The sequence below is a fragment of the Sinocyclocheilus rhinocerous genome, unplaced genomic scaffold (assembly GCF_001515625.1).
Source record: "Sinocyclocheilus rhinocerous isolate Xijiao unplaced genomic scaffold, SAMN03320098_v1.1 scaffold11, whole genome shotgun sequence".
Lineage (NCBI taxonomy): Eukaryota > Metazoa > Chordata > Actinopteri > Cypriniformes > Cyprinidae > Sinocyclocheilus > Sinocyclocheilus rhinocerous.
Window position 1 is genome coordinate 238,373 of NW_015625587.1, and position 20,906 is coordinate 259,278.

Genomic DNA, 20,906 nt, shown 5'->3' on the forward strand with positions numbered 1-20,906 from the left:
GCTCCTCGTGGTGGGATGGTACTGGGCTGGGCACTGGGTTAGGAGTGGGGCTGGCATGGTCGTCAACGGGTCAGACAGAAATGAGCAGAGGCAGTGATCCGGGAAGCTTGATAGGTTAGCCAGAAAGATGAAATCTTCTAAGTGTTCCTCGAGGGAGCGATTTCCTTGTTCAAGGCAAACTAACAAAAAAAAACAGGATTGTCCATGGACTAAACGCTCGAACAGTATGCGTAACGTAATCACTTCTAGGTCGGGTCTTCTGTCACAAGTACAGAAGCAGAAGACTCAGAGGTAATGTCAACAACAAAGTCTTTATTCACAGGTATTTCAGAGAAGCAACATGGTAAACAGATGAGTTTATAATTCAATTAAGATAGATAGCACTTAGTTTTGAGCATAAACAGTTCTTTATTTGTTGCAGGTGTGCGATGAAGGCTTAGTGAAGACTGGAACTGAAGACTGACTGAAGACAGGTAAGTATCCAAGGAAGTAGCCAGGTAAGTCCTCATACGTGGAGAGACGAGACCAGACAAGGAAAAAGTGGAGAGTAACTGCTCTTGCTTGATGAGATCATCTATGTCTGGTGTGATGGCTGACTGAGTGCAGGTGTTGACCAGAAGGGATGCTGGGAAATGTAGTTCCCAGTGGACTGGGCTGGTGACTGAGGATAATGAATGGACTGGTGACTGGGGACTGTGGAGGATAATGAATGGACTGGTAACTGGGGATTGTGACACATCAATGGCTAGGCGGTTATTTGAGTGGTCGTCTAGGGGGATTTTTTTGCTCATTTTATCATCCATCAGGCCAAGTCCAGTTGCTTGGAAAAGTACACTGAACACCTCAAATTATTTGAGGTATCATTAATATCATTAATAAATGGGGTTAGGGGTTTTGAAAAGCTTTGATATGGACTACAGCTTTGTTTCTGATGAAATATGTTTGCAGTGTAGTTGCAGACCTCTGAATATACTATACAGCCGTCCAACAGTTTGATATCTTTTCGACCTTAAGTATATGTGTTTTATGATATTACCTGTAAAACATATGCTATCATTGGCAATAGGTTGTCTTACTGTAAAAAATTCCATGTTCAATATATAGCAGTCCTTGTTTTTTATGTAAACATTTTGTCCAGATATGGGCAAAATCGCTGCTTGATTAATCTAGTTTCTGAAACAGTTGTAATTCTTCTGCTCTGAATTGCTTATTAATTTTTATCTTTAAGCCTTTGTTCTCAGGGGATCTTGAAAAGCTTTGAGTATAGGTACCAATGATCATCTTAAAATTGTACTCAGTGTTAGCGATGATTTAAACTGTTTTTAAAAGTATCAGATACACAGCATCTGTTTCTTTTCACAGGTGCTTTGTAAAGTAACACACGGCAATGGCTCTTGCAGACACCAGGAGATGAAGGAGTTCTTTAGTCCTGCTCTTTTTCTCACAGATCATACTGTACCTTTGAGCCTGTAGAAATTAATAAACGGTTATTGCCATAATCCACCCCCCAGGATTTTAATCCAGCACTCCCCATGAACACAGAGGCGAAAGGAAAGCAGTGGTGGTCTCGCTTATATAGACGAGTATAATAAGTGTCTTCAAGAAGGGTGAAGAATTCACAGTGGATGCAAGACATTAAAGAAAGCATTAGCACTAAATAAATGGTGGGAAAGGGTTTTCTGGAGTGGGGGGGGGGTTCATTCAAGGGAATAAATCCTGTCTGAGAGCTACTTTATATCAGATTCAATTCCACATAGGAGAGGCTGGGGCTAGCTGTCACATGGGAAAGATGTCACAAGATATGTATCTCAGTAACTTAAAAAAGTAACATAAAAGTAAAGTTAAACTGCAAAACTATACTAGAGTCACATAACGAAAGTAGATTTTAACCTAAAAGTTTAAATGTGTTCATAGGACATAGGTCTTTTATACAAATGTAAGGTCAGGATAAATATTTTAATTGTTATAAATTGATGTAGTATATGTTGACCAAAACAACAGTTTACTATTTTTTGTCACCATTTCCTAAATTGACCTGTTTTTCATAATTGTTTTACTGTTAACATTTTGCTGAAAAATGTGATAACTCACTCCATATAGTATGACAACATGCCCCGTGTTGGTCACAATGTGTAATAATCTACATTTTTTACCAACAATAAAAAAAAAGGTTCTTTATTGGTGTCTATGGCTCCATAAAGAATCTTTTACATCCATGAAACCTTTTCAAAAGGGTTATTCAGATTATTAAACTCTTCCTCATATTAAGAAAAAAGTTATTTTGGAATACCAAAATGGTTCTATGGCACTGCTGTGAAAACTCCCTTCCGGAACCTTGATTTTTAAGAGTGTAGGTATAGGCACTATTCATGTAAATGTTCTGTACATTTCTTTGTAGCCAGTACGTTATCAGTGTGTGAGTGTTGAGAAACTGACTTTCACAAAGAAATATTCACTAGACTTAAAACTGTGACCAGCCCCGTTGTCCCCTAACTATCGTGTACCATTCCTGGATGTCTGGATGTCCGTTAAATCTTTTCATATTTTGACAAGCGATTTAAAAAGGCACTTACAGCATTTACTGAGATGAGATTTATGACCTTTGGTTTTCATGTGGGAAGGACTTGTGAAGTTTATGGCCAAGTGTCTGCTATTCCTTCAGACACTCCTCCTTCTTAGTAGGGAACAGAAAGCAAATCTTTATAATGGTCAAAGCAACTATCATGTGTCTTGTACAATTTGTCATTCTCACATGGAATGATTTAGTATTGACTGTGCAGTTGTCTTGTGCAGAGCCATGATCTTTAAGATGGAAGTTTTATTATCTGATCTTATTTTGCATTTGCCAATTTCTTCAGATGTATTTTAGTTGCAATTTTTTCTTTTTATTTTCAACAGTGGCTTAAGTGTTCAAATAGAGTGTACACTGTACATATACTTAAAGGGATAGTCCAACCAAAGATGAAAAAAATTTCATCATTCACCCTCATGTCATTCCTGTATGTATTTCTTTCTTTAAGTTATTTTGAACAATGTGGGTAACCAAAGAGTTGTTTGGTTAAACACATCAATTCAGAACAAAGTCATACAATGGTAAATGATTAAACATCTTCGTTTTTGGGTGGACTATCCCTTTAATTTATTTTATCATTAGTGTTATATTATTGTCTTCATAAATGTTATTCACTTTAAAGGTGGGGTAAGTGATTTCTGGTAGCCAATGTTGATATTTCAAATCACCAAAACAAACACGCCCCTACCCCAAAAGGGTCTCACCCCTATTTTGATAGCTCCGCCCCACACATACGTATGCAATCCAGGCAATGGCTAATGTACATCCTGTGCACTGAGCGCTCTCTCTCTCTCTCTCTCTCTCTCGTCCCCATCATGAGTAGACACGCCCCTTACTGTTGATTGGCTACAAGTTTGTTTTGGTACTCGGCCCGACTTAGTTTTCTAAAGCGTTTTTGAAAAAATACATACCCCACCTTTAAACCTCAACAAAACCTTTTTTTTACAATTTTTATTTATTTTGATTTATTAATTTTTTGTGTGTGAACTGAAATTGTGTTGTTAACCTGTGGTGCAAGTATCAGCAGGATTCTTCACACTTTCCATACCAAATCAAAAAGCATTCCCAGCTCCCACCATCATTACTATAAATGTTAAAGTTAAATACCCATAAACAGTGTTCTTGGACATTGAATTTTACTAGCATTGCTGTGATCGTTAATTAAATTCACAACACGCTTCTTAAATTTGGTGACCCCTCCAGCTGTATTTAGTCTCCGGAGGTCTGCAGCATGATGAGGCGTTGCAGTATTATTTTCATAATTCCAGCTAAAAAAGAAGAGAGAGTGTGGTGGAGAAGGCAATGATAGAGAAGGCAATGACATGGACCTTAACCTAAAATGCAATAAGACGACTTGGAACATTAAAAGTCCATATTTACTCAAACGGCATCACTGCGGTCCCTCTCCAAATGGGAGTGCCACATATCACTTAGCCTGCCAAGAAACTTCCCCACGGGAGCACTTAAAATGAGCCAGACAGCCTTTGCAGTGTCAAATAGAAGATGCTTGTGCATGCAAATATTATAAAATAGACTTTATTAAGGTAATAATTTTTGCTAAAGTCTATCAGCCAATGGTAGTTAAGGTTGTTGTTAATACCTCCAGGGTAGAGTGTTATAATGGCCAGTTTAACAAGGGACCTGGGGATTAATGATGTTTAATGATAGGTTTATGACTCCAGCATCTAACCATTTCGAGCAGCAGGATGTGAATGTCAAAATAAAACATATGGATGTTCTTCAAATCCATCATGGCTTAAAAAATGGAAAACAAAAAACATCATCATAATCCTTTGGCTAAACAGGGAAATGAATAATAGACTGGAGCAAGAAATAAAATAAATTACAATGCCGTGTTGTCACTGGTTAATGGATTAAACATTTCTGGTTTGTCCAGGGAGAGAAAGAATCATGTGAAATGTTGTAACAATGTCCGTCTAGACTCTAGAGAGACAGACCATCAGTCTGTCATGAACATGTGACTCTGTACTCCGAATCATACATGAGATATGTAAATCTACGCTGCTTCTCAGAATTGCGCATATAGATTGTTTTCATATTTTCATTCACATTAGGTAACTGATTTCAAATAACACCAGAAAATAACCACATGTAGTCCATTTTACATATGAACAACTTACAAATGTTTATAAACCCCTCAATGGTTTATAGAACATTGAATTCATGGAATTAGGTTGATTTTATTTCATCAGTGAGATTAATTTAATTAAATTCAGTTTTAAATTCTAAATCACATTAACACATTTACCAAAATCTTATTCTGTTCTATGTGATTTCCTGTGCTTCTCTTGAGGTTGAAAGGAATTCACATTTTAAATCAAAAATATCAATATAATATAGTCTCTTACTGTATGCTCACAAGGGCTGCACTTATTTAATTTTATTTTTAAAAAAGTAACAACAGCAATAATATGAAATCACTATAAAATAACTTTTCGATTTTAATATTGTATAAAATGTCATTTAGAATAGTTTGTGGTAACAAAGTAGAATTTTCAGCTTCATTCAGAAATCAATCTAATATGCTGATTTGGTCTAACATTTTTATTTCATTTTTATTAATGAAATTGTATTCATTTTTATTAATGAAACCATTATGCTGCTTAATATTTTTGTGGAATTTTTTTTTTGATGAAAAAGTTCAAAACAGCATTTATTTGAAATACATATAATTCCCTATAACCCTATAATTATCAGGGTTCTGGACTGTGTGTTTTGCTCCCCATGACCCAGTTTCTCCTCGTGTTAATTATGTTCATTTGATTCCAGCTGTGTCTACTTTGTCCCTCGTTATCCTATGTTTATAAGCCCCAGTCTGTTCAGTTAAGTTTGTCGGATCTACTTGTTGTGAACGTCATCCTTGTACTCGGTGTCTCCTAGTTGAATCATTAAAAGACTCTTGTTCTGAGCAGTTTCCTCGTGCCCGTGGATCCAGCGAATTGTGACAATAACGTAGTAGTCTTTACTGTATTTTATACTTGTATATAATGTGTGTGTGTGTTTTAATACTTGTTATATTGATAATGTTATATTGACTAGTTTAACTGTGCCTTTTTTAACATAACATACATGGTTACTGCCTTGGAAAAGATTCTCATTTTTGGGTGAACTGATAAATACTCTATTTGCTGTCATTAATGTCAAAATAGTACCATCCTTTCTGCCTTTTCACAAGGATATTTTGTGCTGTGCGTGATTGCCTTCTGTCTTCACCTCTAAACTCTTCTTTTGTTCTTGTAAAACTCTTCTCATCAATCTATTATGTTTCACTGCAGAACTTGCACAAATTGTGAAGTGACACTTCTTTGGGCTCCTAAGTGCATCGACAATGTGCTTTCTGAAGTTGTGCCTTTATGGTTTTCTTCATATGGTAGTCATTGACACATACTCTTTGTACATGTGTTACTGATGAAAGACGGACTCATTTATATTATAGCAGGCATTCATTTGTTTGGTTTTCTTTTTCTCGTCATCTCCATATGACATCGTTTCATCATTGCAATACATCCGAGCAAACAAACCACTATGATGATTAAAAAAAAATGGCAATAAACTTAGGAATTCCTGAACTCAGTTTTCATACATTTATGCGTTTACATTTACCAAGAAATCTGGTTTATATGTATACTTTGGGTTTATCGACTTTCTTACTGCATTACAATACTATCATTTAAATGTATAAAGGAAATAAAAGCCCATCCACCCTCCTCTCCTTTCAAACCAAGAAACCAATAATGGCAACAGTGAGAAGTGTATATGAGAGACGTGCTGTCTGAAAGTCAAATCAAATCGGCTCTGAAATCAAACCAAAATGGCCTTTGAGGCTGCTGAACGTGATACAGCCTGGCACCAGGAGTTTGACCTGATCCTACAGCTCTCTTATGGCTGGGCAACATTCCATCTTGACTGATTCGCCATTTCTGCACACTTAGTCTGAAAGGCAGGGTGGTATAAACAGGGTGCGATGCAGATACCCTAATCCCTCCACAGCTCATACATTGTCTGCCATCGGGTGGGCCACTCACTGGGGGTCTGCAGCATTTGCAGAAATGTTAATCTCCTCCCAAAAAGAACATGGCCATCATCTAATGCTGAAGTGCGGGAATCCAAGGGAACTGCTTAGTAATGCTAAGGATGTAGATAATATAGAGAGAGAGGTTTAAGTTTATGAAAAATTTTATATGAAATGTATATTTTCCAAAACATGTTTTATTCTAAAACTTAATCAAAACCATGAATCTAAAGTTGTGTATCACACATTTCCACTAGATGAAATTTGTTTCCCATTAATTTTCAATGCATTGCAGTCATTTTTGACCACGAGGAGTACAAGTGTGACTGTTTTTTTCAGGACCATTTAACCTTTTCAAATCATGTCCATGATGGGGGGGTTTTTTTCACATCACAAGTGCCAAAACCTTTACCAATTTTCATACCATTCCGATGAAGTAAAAATTTCTATAAAAAAAAACAACAAAAAAACGTTACATTTTTCTGCCAAAAATAGCTGAAGAGCTCAAGAAGGTTAAATTACTTGGATTACTTGTGGATGATTGTGATGTTTTGTCAGCTGTTTGAACTCTCATTGATGGCACCCATTCACTGCAGAGGATCCAATGGCTTAATAAAATAAAAAAATGGTGTAATAAAAGAAAATGTGGTAATGCAATACAATATCTGCTGTGGAAAATAATGTGTTTTTTTAACCTTAAACCGCATAAACGCATTTCATTGCACCAAATACACAAAATAAATGTTCTTTTTAGCAACATCATATGACCCCTTTAATTAAAATTTTGTTTGAAAATTTAAATGATACTGCTGGGTTTAAATGAACCCAAAATGCGGAAATATTGCCAAAAACAGCCACAAATAAATCAACTATGGGAAACCTAATGTATATTGAAATATCGGAAATGTGTTTAAAAATCCTATCACCGTTATTGAAAAAAATTATATTACGATATATATTGATATTGAATTATTGTCCAGCCCAATTATTAGCCTACACCAGAAACTGACAAAAATGAAAACAAAAAACCGTAGGCCTACATGAAAAGCTCAGAAAAAAGCAAAGCAATTCCACACTTATACAGTTAAAACAACATGATTTTGAAAAGTTTAATATTGAATAACTTATGTCTAAGAACAAATTTGAGATTTTGTTTATTTTGTTCATGTTTTTCACCCACTGACGAATAAACTACGTACACTACGGCCAAACCATCACGCCAAGAAACACACATACTGAAAGCCTGTAATGAAAACTGAAAGTCAAGAATAAATCGACAGGATTATACCATCTTTGATTTGACCTTTTTGATCCTCTCAAGCACCATTTCGACGTGTTCATTTCAAGGCTTTACTGCTCATCAGTCACTGCTCAAGGCTCAAACACTCCGACAAAACCCTCCAGTTTTAAAAGAACAGACTCCAGTCAGTTTCAAAAATGTCTCTCCTATTCGCTTCGATTGGTTTTCTTCTATTTTCCACACATATTCTTGTCAAGAGCGCCACAAACACGGATAAACTTGTCTCACGCGCCATTCCAGCTGTTTCCAGTTCCTGCTCACCACATTCACAGGTCCAGTTTTAAACGAACACACTCCAGAAAGTTCCTCGAAATAAAGAATGCAAAAGAAGTGCTGCACGGGGTATTGGGTTTCTAGTCTCGGTGCTCTTTGGGTGCAGGGGTTGATTCAACTCGTAAGAATAATAGTAGTCCAAGGCACTCGAATCTTATTCAAAAAAAATTAAAAAGCCTTTATTTCATCATGGCTATAAGTTTTAAGAACAGGTGACAAGTACACACCTACGCGTTGCGGCTATTTTGCCTTCGTCAGGGTGTGAATAACAAACACAATCTGAGTTCATTTTAAGCAGCTGTTAATTAGTCAAATAACAATCACCTGGTCGTTCTACACAGGACAAACAATAGAGAGGAAGTTCGACGATTACATATCAAATTAAATCAAACACAATATAATCATGTATAAAGGAGAGAAATTTTTTTTTAAATATATAAATCAGACTGTATGTACATAGTATAAATTTCTTTATATAAAAAAAAAACACACAAGATCACCAATATAATACTTCCAGATCTGAATTCTTATTACTCTTCCTTGTCACAGATTCTTTTTAACCTCTGAAACTGTCCTAAGGGAATATTGTCACCATGAAGGGTGAAAACTATCTGCTCTTAAAATAGTATTTCTATCTGTTTCCTTCCTAAAAATAGTAGTATGTAATACACCACTGCCTTCTTTAAAAAAATTTAAGTCCAAGAAATTTATCTGAGTATGTGAAAAATCAAGACTCAACTTCAAATTCACATTGGTATTATTTAAGTATGAATGAAAGACTAACAGATCTGCTTCTGAACCTATCCATATCAAAATGATATCATCTATATATCTACCCCACCACATCACATTCTTTAAATGTGGATTTGAATCAGAAAATAAAAATTTATTTTCCCAAAATCCTAAAAACAAATTTGCATAATTTGGGGCAAAACAGGCACCCATTGCTGTACCTTTAATTTGTTTATAGAATTCACCTTGAAACAGAAAGAAGTTGTTATTTAATGTCCATTCTGCTAATTGCATAATAAAACATGCCGGTGGCCTTTCAGTAGATGATCTCATATCTAAATAGTATGATAATGCTTCCAGCCCATCTTTATGATCTATATTCGTATACAATGATTCAACATCCATAGTCACCAGTATAGATGATTCTGTAGTTTTCATTTCTTTAACGATATTCAATACATGAGTTGTATCTTGAATGAACGAGGGGAGTTCACTAACCAATGGTTTAATAAAATAATCCACACATTTTGAAGCCGGCTCTGTAATAGACCCATTACCACTAATTATAGGTCTCCCTGGTGGATTTTCAAGATTTTGGTGTACTTTTGGAAGCATATAAAGAGTAGAAATCCTAGGATCTTTACAAAATAGAAAATCACGTTCATTTTTTAAAATCCATCCCTCATTTTCAGCATGTAATAAAATGTCAGTCAATTCATTTTTAATACTTTCTATTGGATTAAATTTCAGGCGCTAATAGTACTCACAATTTTGTAGCTGTCTAAAGGTTTCTTTGATGTACTGATCTCTGCCCCATACAACAACTGCGCCTCCCTTATCCGCTCTTTTTATTACAAGATCTTCGTTATTGGAAAGCCAGTTCAAAGCCTCTACTTCTTCTTTTGAAAGTTTTTTCTTCTTTTCTTTTGACACTCCAGAAAGTTGTCTCTACTCTGCGCTTCAGTTAGTTTTCTTCTATTTTCCACACATATTCCCGCAAACACTGTTTTCGACACACACACACAGAACCGTCGCGTGACGTGCATGCTCTCTTTCGCGTCCACATTACTAACCCAGCACCGTCGGGTTTCTTATGATTATCAACCCAAATTTGGTCAAATCAACCCAGCTTCCTTACCCAATAGTCTCAACCAAGCGTTTGAATTGAAACAGTAACCCAGTGTTTTTTATATGTGTTTTATATGTATGCTGCTAAATCGCTTGCAAACGTTAAATTGTTGTTTAGCATAGGTCATACATACAACGTAATATTACAGTACAATAGGGTAGGCTACCCCTTAGTTTCAATATACTTTTAGTATGAATAATTTGTAATTTTCCAGATTATTACCTCTTTATTCCCTAAATGTTGCCGATTGTTCCCTTATTATTAGTATATGTAGCTTAGTACACAGAGGTACTGTACTGTATAGGTAGGCCTACACTATAATTACGAAAAGGTACGGTGTAAATTCGGTTTACTTACACTGTAAATTTTATTTAAAGCATTACCGAAAATGTCATATGCCTGTGTACTATCAAAAATAAATAAATCTTTTTTTTGTCATAAAATTATTATTACAGTGGATTAAGGCTGAGCAGACTGATCGGTGGATATACTGCAATCTGTGGATGAGTTCAAGTTTAGCAAGTTCAGTAATAGAGAAGACAGTGACGTTTTTATTGCAAATGATCCTTTTTTGTCTTACTGTTCAAAAGTCATCCAAAATCTACTGAGAACATTCAAATAAAATCTTGCCTTGCCATCTGAGTAAATGTGGAACTCAAGAATGTTATGGGAAGTATTTTCTTTGAAAACTTTCCCACTGCTTCAAGATGAGGATTGATCATGCTGAAAGCAATGTGCCCAGAACATCACAACTGCCAACATGTGCTGGCCATATTATGACTCATATGACCAGGCAAGAATAGCACTGGCTAAGTAGCACTTAGCTGTTTGTTATGGTTAAGATGAATGGGTATCATCCGTTGATCAGGTGCTGTTCTGTCGAGGTGTGCTCATAGAGACTTTTTGCTTTGGATACTGCAAACACATTTCACTTCGATATGACTCATTAGGGATACAAATCAAAGAGTCATTTAAGATTCCTTTTAGAAAACATGTACCAAGAACACCTTTCTGTCTGATGTCTAGTCAAGAACATAAGGGCCTTTCTGTAATCATGCGACCCAATCTATCATGGTTTCCATTCCATTCCACAAATGACTCAGCAGACTGAGCATAAAAGTCTTCATTTTCTCCCAACATTGGAGCCACTGAAGACGCAGTGGATTACTTTTATTTTTGAAGGTAATGCACCTCAAAATGTACCAAATTTCGTTTATGTCTGCGCAAATCATTTCACTACAGACTGCTTTGTGAATGAGGGGCAATACAAGGCAGGCTTTGCTAAAAAGTTGTTAATCAAGGATGGATCTGAACCAACTGTTCGTGATCCAGCTTCATTCCCAGAAGAAGTAAGTGTCACACTGTTTATTCTTTACGATTTTTGAGTAAATTGCCATTTCAGTCGATGTGCCTGTTAGCCAGTTCCACAACAAATGCGGCTAAAGCCATTGTTGTCTTAGAGACCAAATGTCTGTCATCTACTTTTAATCTTGTTTATGTACTGTATAACCACACGTTTGTAAAGAACAGTGTAAAAGGTGATTGTCTTGAAAAATTGTGTATGTTATCTGTAAAGACAAGAAATTAAAAACACTAAATGCAGCATACATTCTCTGGTTCTGTAGGAATCCTCCCACATTTGCCACATGAGCACCGATACGAGAAGTAATATTTGAATATGATGCGACAGTATCCCTCACATTAATGTCATGTCATTATAGTGCTTAGCTAATGTTTTAACCGTATTTTGTGTGTGTGTGTCATTTCGTTAAAACACATAGCAAACTTTATAGAAGTATTTGTGTGTGTGTTGCTCATTCGTTGTTGCAAATGGGCTGTAAACACTCTAAATGTACATAAATGTATCAAATAACCATTCAGAGATGTCCTGGTTCATTCTCATATTTGTCTCTGTGTACATGTACGGCTGAACACCGGTTCTCTCGTCATTTTGCTACCGGCTGTTTTTTGCTGTAGATATGTAACGCAGAGATGTATACGCCACCAGAGATTGTCTTACTATTGGGAGATGAGAGGGTCTGTATTACTTACTATTGGAGAAAGCATAACGGTCAATTTGGATCACGTGTGCCTTAATAACCAATCACATTATAACCTTGACATCATTGAATTTTAGTCAGAGTTGTGCGACACTCAATCGCCGTTTACGGATACGATAGGAATGAATGAGAAGTGCCGTAAGCTGAATCCCACCTGTCGCAAAATGTCAGTGACTTCTCTTATAAAACTGAATTTTTTTGGTGTAAACTATTTGGATAAATATTTCAATCTAAAAGTATTGTTTAGTGTAAAACATGAAGATTAGCCGATAGGCTGTCGATTCATTAAATGATAAGCTGTTTCCTCTAAAATGCTGTTTATTCAGCGTAGTGAAGCCTCTCCTCCATTAGTCTCAGCCTCAGACGTCACGCCCACGGACCGTTGGCTGAACGTCTGATGCATACGGCACACACAATTGGAAACCCTTCGGGAGTTTCGAAGTCATCATCGGATTAGTTGAATTATACAGGATTTCCGGGAGACGTATGTGTCACGTTATTTAACGTTCCGCCTGGAAACAAATATGCAGTGACGCCAAACCCTCTCATGTTAGAAGAAAGCAGTCATGTTTACAACTGTGATAATGAGCGCTTATCAGGATCAACTAAACGCTGGATTTTTAAAAGTATGTGAAATATTTAAAGTTTGCGGCATAGCATCTTTAAAATACGTCCAAGAGTTTTACACACGGTCTGTTATTGTGTGGACATTTCCACGCCCCTAAACATGACGTGGCACAAACCGAAATGTGATTGGGTGCTTTATCTGCCAGTCATATGGCCTCTGGGGCGGTCCTTGCCATTCAAAGCTTGCCAAGGTTCCCAGACCTTCTGCTGTCAGTCTGAAGGTCTGGCTACGCGAGACTCCTCCCCCATTGACATCCATAAAAAAAAAAAAAAGGCCTCTGGTCTCCTTTCCCACGTACTGCCAAAGCGGAAGTGTTAGCAATAGCTGTTACGCTTTTTTGGCTAAAGGTTGCAGGCTTGCCTTCTAGTGGCTTTGTACGCCACGCCCTCTTCTGAAGACTGGGCGGGAATGTGCAGTTAATTTGCATTTAAAGTGATACACACCAAAACAGCTCTTTTTTTTAGACACGCCCCAAAAATGACATTTTCAGCATGTTATAATAAATAATCTGTGGGGTATTTTGAGCTGAAATGTAACAGACACATTCTGGGACACCCAAGAAGACCAATATAACATCTTGTAAAAAGGGGCATAATAGGTGCCCTTTAACATTAATCAGACAGATGGCCTATATATTAACTCTTTCCCCGCCAGCGTTTTTGAAAAAAGTTGCCTGCCACCACCAGCATTTTTGATGATTTTCACTAAAATTTCATTGCACCCAAAAATTTTGTTTTATAAATATCTGAACATGCAATAGGCCTGCATCAAAATAAAGAACAGAGCCTCTACATTTAAACAAAAAAAAATGTTTTATTCTAGCTTCAAGCATTCTATTTTTTATCCACACTTTGAATGTAGGTAAGTTTTATAAAATAAAAAAAAGCAACATTTTGAGCAAAAAGCAGAGAAAATCAAGTTTTTATCAAATACTACATGTGGATCATATTCAGTAGGATGATCAAAGCAAAAATGCAGTAGGCCTATCGCTTCCATCAACAGCCCCAAAGCTTCACTGTCCTTTGCCACCTGGATCGACATTTCACATTAGGCAATTAACATTAGGCAGTTTTCATTTATATGCTGTTTATTGTTGATGATCGCATTGTTTTTCATATGCATTCATACGAGATCGCTCATTTCTGCGTCTTCCTCGCATGTGTTTTTGATCGGCACATTCTAGACTCATTCAGGAGATGCGTAATAGCGCATGTTTGGCAGGGAAGCGTAGTCTCATGAAACCCGGAAAAATTCCGTGTTTGGCGGGGAAAGAGTTAAGACATACTTTAATGCTCGGATCTAATATAATGTTACACATCAAATGTTTTTTCCCAACAGTTCCCCAAACGTTCACTTAAGACATAACAGCTTATGTTTGCATGAATACTTAAATACTGTAATTCTGTGTATATGTGTATGTATCGGGATCGCGCAGTCGGAAGAGCCTTTATACGGGTGCTTTGGCGCGAGAAAAGGTACTCCTCTCAGAAAATGTACAAACAAAGATAATTTAGGTTTAATTACTATTTGGAGCATTGGGATTGCTAGACGAGGGCTTAATGAACTAATTTTTGTGAAATGATTCCACGCACATTTACAAAGGGCTCCACTCTAATGCTGAGTTCACATTGCATGATTTTCAAAGTCGTCGGGTCACCGTGGTTTTCACACTGCACGACTATCTGAGGTAGCAGTCAGTCGCTGCTGTGTTCACATTGCACGATGGATCGGCGACAGGAGGTTACACACGGCATGACTTTACAATAGGAAGAATCGCCACAACTCTGTCTGGTCCGCAAGCTATGTTTCACAACAAAACACACGCGAGAAGTGATAAGGAAATAACGCAAGAACCTGCGTGCGTCAGACCGGAGTTCTCAAGCAAGACTGTAATTATTTTTAAAAAATATATATAGCCGGCAAATTGTCGGTGAGCTGATTTCCAGCTACAAGGAGAAAAAGAAAAACAGATTATGCAGGAGGGAGATGCAGGGAACAGGGATTGGGTGTTCTGCAAAGAGAGTTGGAGGTAAATAATTTTGCAGTAACTGTTATGCTGATGTTGTGGCTGGTCAAGCAAATGTTTGTGCTTGTTTCTGTATGATATAATTGTTCATATACCTATTAAAATACTGATATTCTGGTCTATAACTCCTCCCCGAACTTCCCGCTGCCCTGTATCTTGGTCTCTCATTGGCTGTAGGTCATCGCCGATGTAGTTTTCAGTCAGAAATCATTGCACACAGCATGATTGTGAATTACCGACAGCTCCAGATATTTAGCATGCCAAAAATTTTGCGGGCGTCTGCGACGTGTCGGCGATTCCCTCAGATCGCGTCTTTGATAATTCACACTGCGTGATTGTCACTCGCGTGAACGAGCACCGATTTGCCTCTGATTTCGGGCATTTGTCGGAGATTTCGCAAAACCTGTCGGCGAGTGAAAAATCGGGCTAAAATCGTGCAGTGTGAACTCGGCATAAAGGGCTGCCGGTCACGAAGCAGAGACTTCACTGGATAGTTGATTCTATAGCCCTGGGTATTCTTTGGTTTAATTTACCAAAATAGTTAAAAAATAAAATAAAATAAAATAAATAAAAAGGTAAAGTTGGCATAAAATGAAAATTTACCCTGTGTTTTTGAATTTTTTTTATTTAAAATAAAACTTGCAAGTTTTAATCAAAATATCACAAGTTGATCTTCCAGTGAAACGATTAGGCCTCTCTCTGGTGATGAATACAAGTGACAGTAAAGACATTTATGTTATGAAACATATCTATTTTAAATAAATGGTGTTCTTTTGAGCTTTCTATTCCTCAAAGAATCCTGAAAAAGTGTATTGTGGTTTCCATAAAAATATTAAGCACATTTATTTTAAACTGTAATAATGTTTCACAACATTACTGTTTTTACTGTATTTTCAATCAAATAAATGTAACCTTGGTGACCATAAGAGCCTTGGTGACCTTTCTTTTCATTAAGTTTGAGAAAAAAAATCTTACCATCTTGAATGTGTACAATTGAAGTACAAATATGCAATATTTGCATCTTTTATAAGTGGGACTAGAACAACTGGATGTCATGTTTAGGCACCCACAGAAAACACTTCTGCAAAGCTTTGAAAAATCTCCAGGCCATCTTCATCTCTTTCAGAGAATGACTGTAGTTCAATCATTAGCTTTTGCTTTCGCTGTTCCTGTCTTCAGTCAGATACACAGATATTTTTTTACAGAGCCCTAACTAGCAGAGCAATTTATGTCCTATGGTATGAGCTCTTTGGGCTTGAACTCAAAGGCTGTACCCTTATTTCACCGACACTATTCATCTCTGGGAGGCAAAGGCAGCCTGAGGTGAAGGTAAGGGCCTGAAGATAGAAGCCATAAAGCTGAGGAACTGCCTGGCTTTTGTGCAAAAGGATGATCTATACTGGTTGGTGGAGCGTAAAACAATAGCTAAGGTTACTGTTTGCCAATCTGATGTCATAGACAACAATCCAGTATCAGCGAGACTCTATTGATCATAAACTGACACACGCAAAGAGGTGGTGAACTAACAAGTTGGACACCACAGAAATTCTTTTAAAGTTTCTTTGTATTGAACTGGTGTACTTTATGTTTATTTATCTAAACCCTTTCAGACAATTATAAATGCTCCTCTGAGGATTACTTTTCTGGGGATTAGGTTGAGAATCTTTATGCTTGTCAGTTGTACCGGAAGACAGCTCTGGATTGATATTTATAGAGTAAAGTAAATATAGCATCAAAGCCAGAAAGAAAAGCTCCTGTGGTGCAAGCATGAATTTTTAAATCAATTTCTTGACTAGCCCACATTCAGTCTGAAAGCGGTTTGTTATTATGCACTTTCCTTGAGACCTGAGTGCTTAGGAGAGGAAACCTTGCCTTTGACTGTTGAAAGTGTATCAGAGCAATTATACTGAAGTGATTCATGGTCAGACCTTAATGTTCTTGGCTCTCAAGCTCCCGCAAGATGATGGCCAGCCAAGCTAATGTAGGCAAAACATAGCCTCAAATGGGTTTTACTTGTCCCAGACAGATTTAAGACACAGTTTTGGTATCAGCCAAGCCATGTGCAAGTGTTATAGAGTTTAAGCAAGGATATTTCCAAATTACTGGCACATTCTGAAATTTGACACACCAGCAGTTTGCAATATCAAGCAGCAAAATGAGCTGTTTTGTACAACTAAAAATAGCTGGAAGCGAATGACACCAGAAGCCACAATTTACAAATAGCCGTGCCTGCCTTTACGAGAAAAATCAGGTGGATAGGGATATAATCAGTGACTGAAAGGGGAGTGAATTTTAAGTAATATGTATACAACTTAGGTTAGACATAACCTATACCAGAATCAAAACAAAATTTGTTTCATCATGATGATCCATTGAGTTATGTACTACTGTAATGAGAGCAATACCAAAATGTAGCAAAGCTCTTATATGTCTTGTACCACTATTATAGTTAAGTTCATCTTTTTTTTTTTTTGCTTATTTTTTTATATACATTTTATTTTAATGAAATATAGACAACTTATAAAATAGTAGTATATTTCACTAAATATGCACTTATCTAATGCTCCCTAATTTTGATCTTTGTACTGTATATATGTTTCCACTGCTTTAGACAAAATCAAAGAAACCAGGCTAATATTTCCTAAATGTGTTTTGCTTGGAACAGACTGCGCTGCAATCCTTGAGTTATATTTAATGCTTCCAAATGTGTGGTTATTAACAGAATACAATCTCCTGTCTCAAGCCCTTTGAAAAGTGGAACAATGTACAATGCTTTGATCTTTTAAAATGATATAAGTGATATTAGAAAGGAAAAAGCTGGACATCTTATCTTGCTGGGTAGTACATCACATGTCCTCCTGGCATCTGGTGGAGCGGTAGAGGAGGATTTTCTATGAAAGGAAATAAAAGCTTCAGTATTTTGTGGTCACTTTATAAAGGTTTTAACACATGCTGTGTTTGTTTTTTTTTTAGGCATTTTTCCTACTTGGTCACTACTGAAATTGGAAACCACTGAGTTGTTTTGTAATGACGGTCAATTGTTCGTTCTCAAATAATTTTTTGTCACTGATAAGCACTATTCACTTTTTGCAGAACTTTATGCAAGACTTGCTCTCCAAAGCATTATTTATTGGCCCAAGGAGATACACATTTTTTTAAATCTCAACAATTCACATCACAACTGGTGCAAAGATGTCTTGTCCCTGCCCAGCGCTTACAAGCTCCATGTATTGGCCAATAAAAATCTGACTAATCATATATATTTTTAATATTTATTGTTCACAATTGTTCTGAATTTATTGTTATTATTTTTACTTAATACCTCTCCACAGATGTTTTGGAGCTGTTAAAGGTGTTAATCAATGGAAATGTCCTCTTTTTCACTCTGTCCCGTCTCTGTCCTGCCAGTATCAACTCTTGTGCTTTTTACATTACGAGGCTAATGAGTTAATTGGCATAAAATGGAAGTGATTGCTAAACATTCTGCTTTAGCTCTTTGAGCATGTGGTTGTATGAATTTGCCTAGTTTTGCACCTCAGCTTATTTTTTCTTTGCTTTCCGTCAAAAATTCAGCCCTGTAAACTTACCAATTCAATAGAAAATGTAAAAACAGTGGATTTTACCTCACAAATTTCATTAACATTATGGCCTTTGACTGGCAACTCTGAGTCTTTCATCTGCTGTTGTTTTTTGAGACATTTTAGATGGCTCTGGTTGTTTTTGGAGCTCTTGGTGTGTATAAAATATAGATCAAATCCAGTTAGAAGATCACACTGCTGATACAGAAAGAATAGTTAATACAACGTTTCATTGTGTGCCAGCAATGCTGAACAAATACTGATAGAAATACCTGTACATAGATCATACTGGTCGATATGTCTTTATTTCGTACTTTCGACATTACCTTCTCACAAAGTGTTACTTCAGGTCATTGGTATTTGTTCAAAGTCTGTTGTGTTACTAAAAAATTATATAACTTTAACACTGAACTCTACCTGCCTGCTTCGCTGAATAACTTTTAATTGATTAACTATTTGTCACAATGAAAATCTTGTCATTTTGATGTTCAAACAATTGAAATAACAAATATAATGAACTATAAAAAGAAGGCATAAGCTTGATCAATATACTTGATGCCAGTCAATAGCAGATGAAGTCCTTTGCTCACATTGCAGATTTCAGCATCTGCAAATACACAAATACATCTGGTTATCGGACATATCTGACAACTTGTTAGGACTGGAGAGGCTGTTGCAAACATAATCCAAAATAAACATTTTATGTAAGTTAAGCATTTTTTTTTACTGTCTGAAGCAGGAACAGATGTATGCTCCAGCTGATGAATTGAAACCATCTGAAACAACTCTTACAGTCTTGCTCCATAAATATACCTTTCAACATGTTAACGTGAGATCAAGAAAAAAAAAGCAATAAGAAGAAGTAACAAGTTTGTCAGCCTTGTCTCCTGATTTCACTGGGGCAGATGGTGAGCAGGTGTTGCACCTGACAGTCTTATTATACCAGTTTTGTTTGTTTATTGTATAAATATATATAAAATAATTTCTTATGAGCTTTAAAGTAGTATGAATAGACAAAAACATCTAAAAGACTGCATGATTTAACTTTAATTTGACAAAATTAATATGTGTTTTAATCCAAGTCCTCTGGGTCATGGCACCAGATCTATCCTAAAAACTGACATTTTGTAAGTGCTAGCAAAACACTTTTTAATGTACACAAAGTTAGCTCATATTCTTTCAGTGTGTGGAAACATTGTCTGTTTAGCTCTTACATTTTATCCGAAGCAATTGAAGACAAGGAATTTACTGATACAATCAAATATCAGCATATTGCTAATGCTCACAATATTCTGCCAGAATATATGCTACATACCAAATTACAGATGGAATCAATAAAAAGTGGAATAATTTGATCTAAAATGGATTGATGCTTTACTAACGGGTAACATTCATCAAAACTGGGTACAGTCGGTAAAGACAGTAATCCCCCAAAGTTCAATAAATGAAATTAACATTGCATTAGCAAAGAAACAGGACTAATAAAATACAACCAATAAAACAATTTAGAAATGGAAAGGGCAAGTTCAACACTTTCTCACTGTTCAAATAAACATTCTCAAACTTTCAAATAAACACTTTCAGCACTTTTAAATAAACATTTCCTTGGTTTCATTTGTTTTGCCAAATGGAAAAAAAATTTAAGATTCAGTTAACTTAGTTCACTTAAGTCAAACAAAATTCATGCTGTTTCCAAAGCTCATTTCTGTGAAGTTCAACAAAAGCCAGCTCTTTGAAAAAAAAAATAAAAAATAATAGAAAACACACCTGAAAAAATGATGACGCAATATTAGAACCACATCAAATACATTCATAATGATTTTCCACGGCCTAATGTTTAAAATACTTGAGGAATAGGCCTAAACTCAATCAGGACTGGTTTTAGTCAAATACAGGGACCATAGCCAAAATGCAGGTCTTTACCCCAAAAAAAAAAATATATATATATATACGTATATATATATTAAATTAAGCATTTCCTTTAACAACAGCCATAAATCATACAGCAGTTGGTATCATGAGTGTGCAACTGAGAATGACTACAGACTTAAACATCACATTTACATGAGGAGGGGTGTCACAAACCCAAACCCCAAAATGTCTGGATTCCTTCAGACTTGTTAAATAAGTGGCATTGGAATACCTGTTACAGATAGTGTAAAGATCTTATTTGAAAGGTGTATTTATTGAGCCACCTTCTGGTTAGCGATGTCAGATCCCACTTTAATGCCAATCAAAAGAAAGGAAATTACCAGAAGATTTTCTGCCTTCTCTTTTAATCACCTCATTACAAAAATCTCTATTTTTTTGTGTCAGACATTTAAAAGAAAGTGGAAATATGCAAAGGGAATGTTTCTGCTTTGCGCAAAGCCTTTCAACCTGCTAATGTCAAAATGGTGGAGTCATGTAGTCGCCCTACATTTAATACACCAGTGAGAGGCAGCAGTGCACTAATATGCTGTTAATGTGCAACAAAACAACAGAAGAAGAAATAAGGAAGGTTAGAGCATGAGCGAGCAACAAGCAATGTTTTGAATTTGTGCTGACATCGTTTGGCTCAGGTGAATTGGCACTG

General features: G+C 36.3%; 1 long non-coding RNA gene across 1 annotated transcript; it reads right to left on the bottom strand.

The window, feature by feature from the left end:
- Positions 1–5,301: 5,301 nt before the first annotated feature.
- Positions 5,302–19,629, bottom strand: LOC107756095 (uncharacterized). Its single transcript, XR_001641776.1, has 3 exons — positions 19,618–19,629; positions 7,782–7,784; positions 5,302–5,379 (listed from the first exon to the last, which is right to left on the bottom strand). It is a non-coding gene; the product is annotated as an uncharacterized LOC107756095 (long non-coding RNA).
- Positions 19,630–20,906: the final 1,277 nt, after the last annotated feature.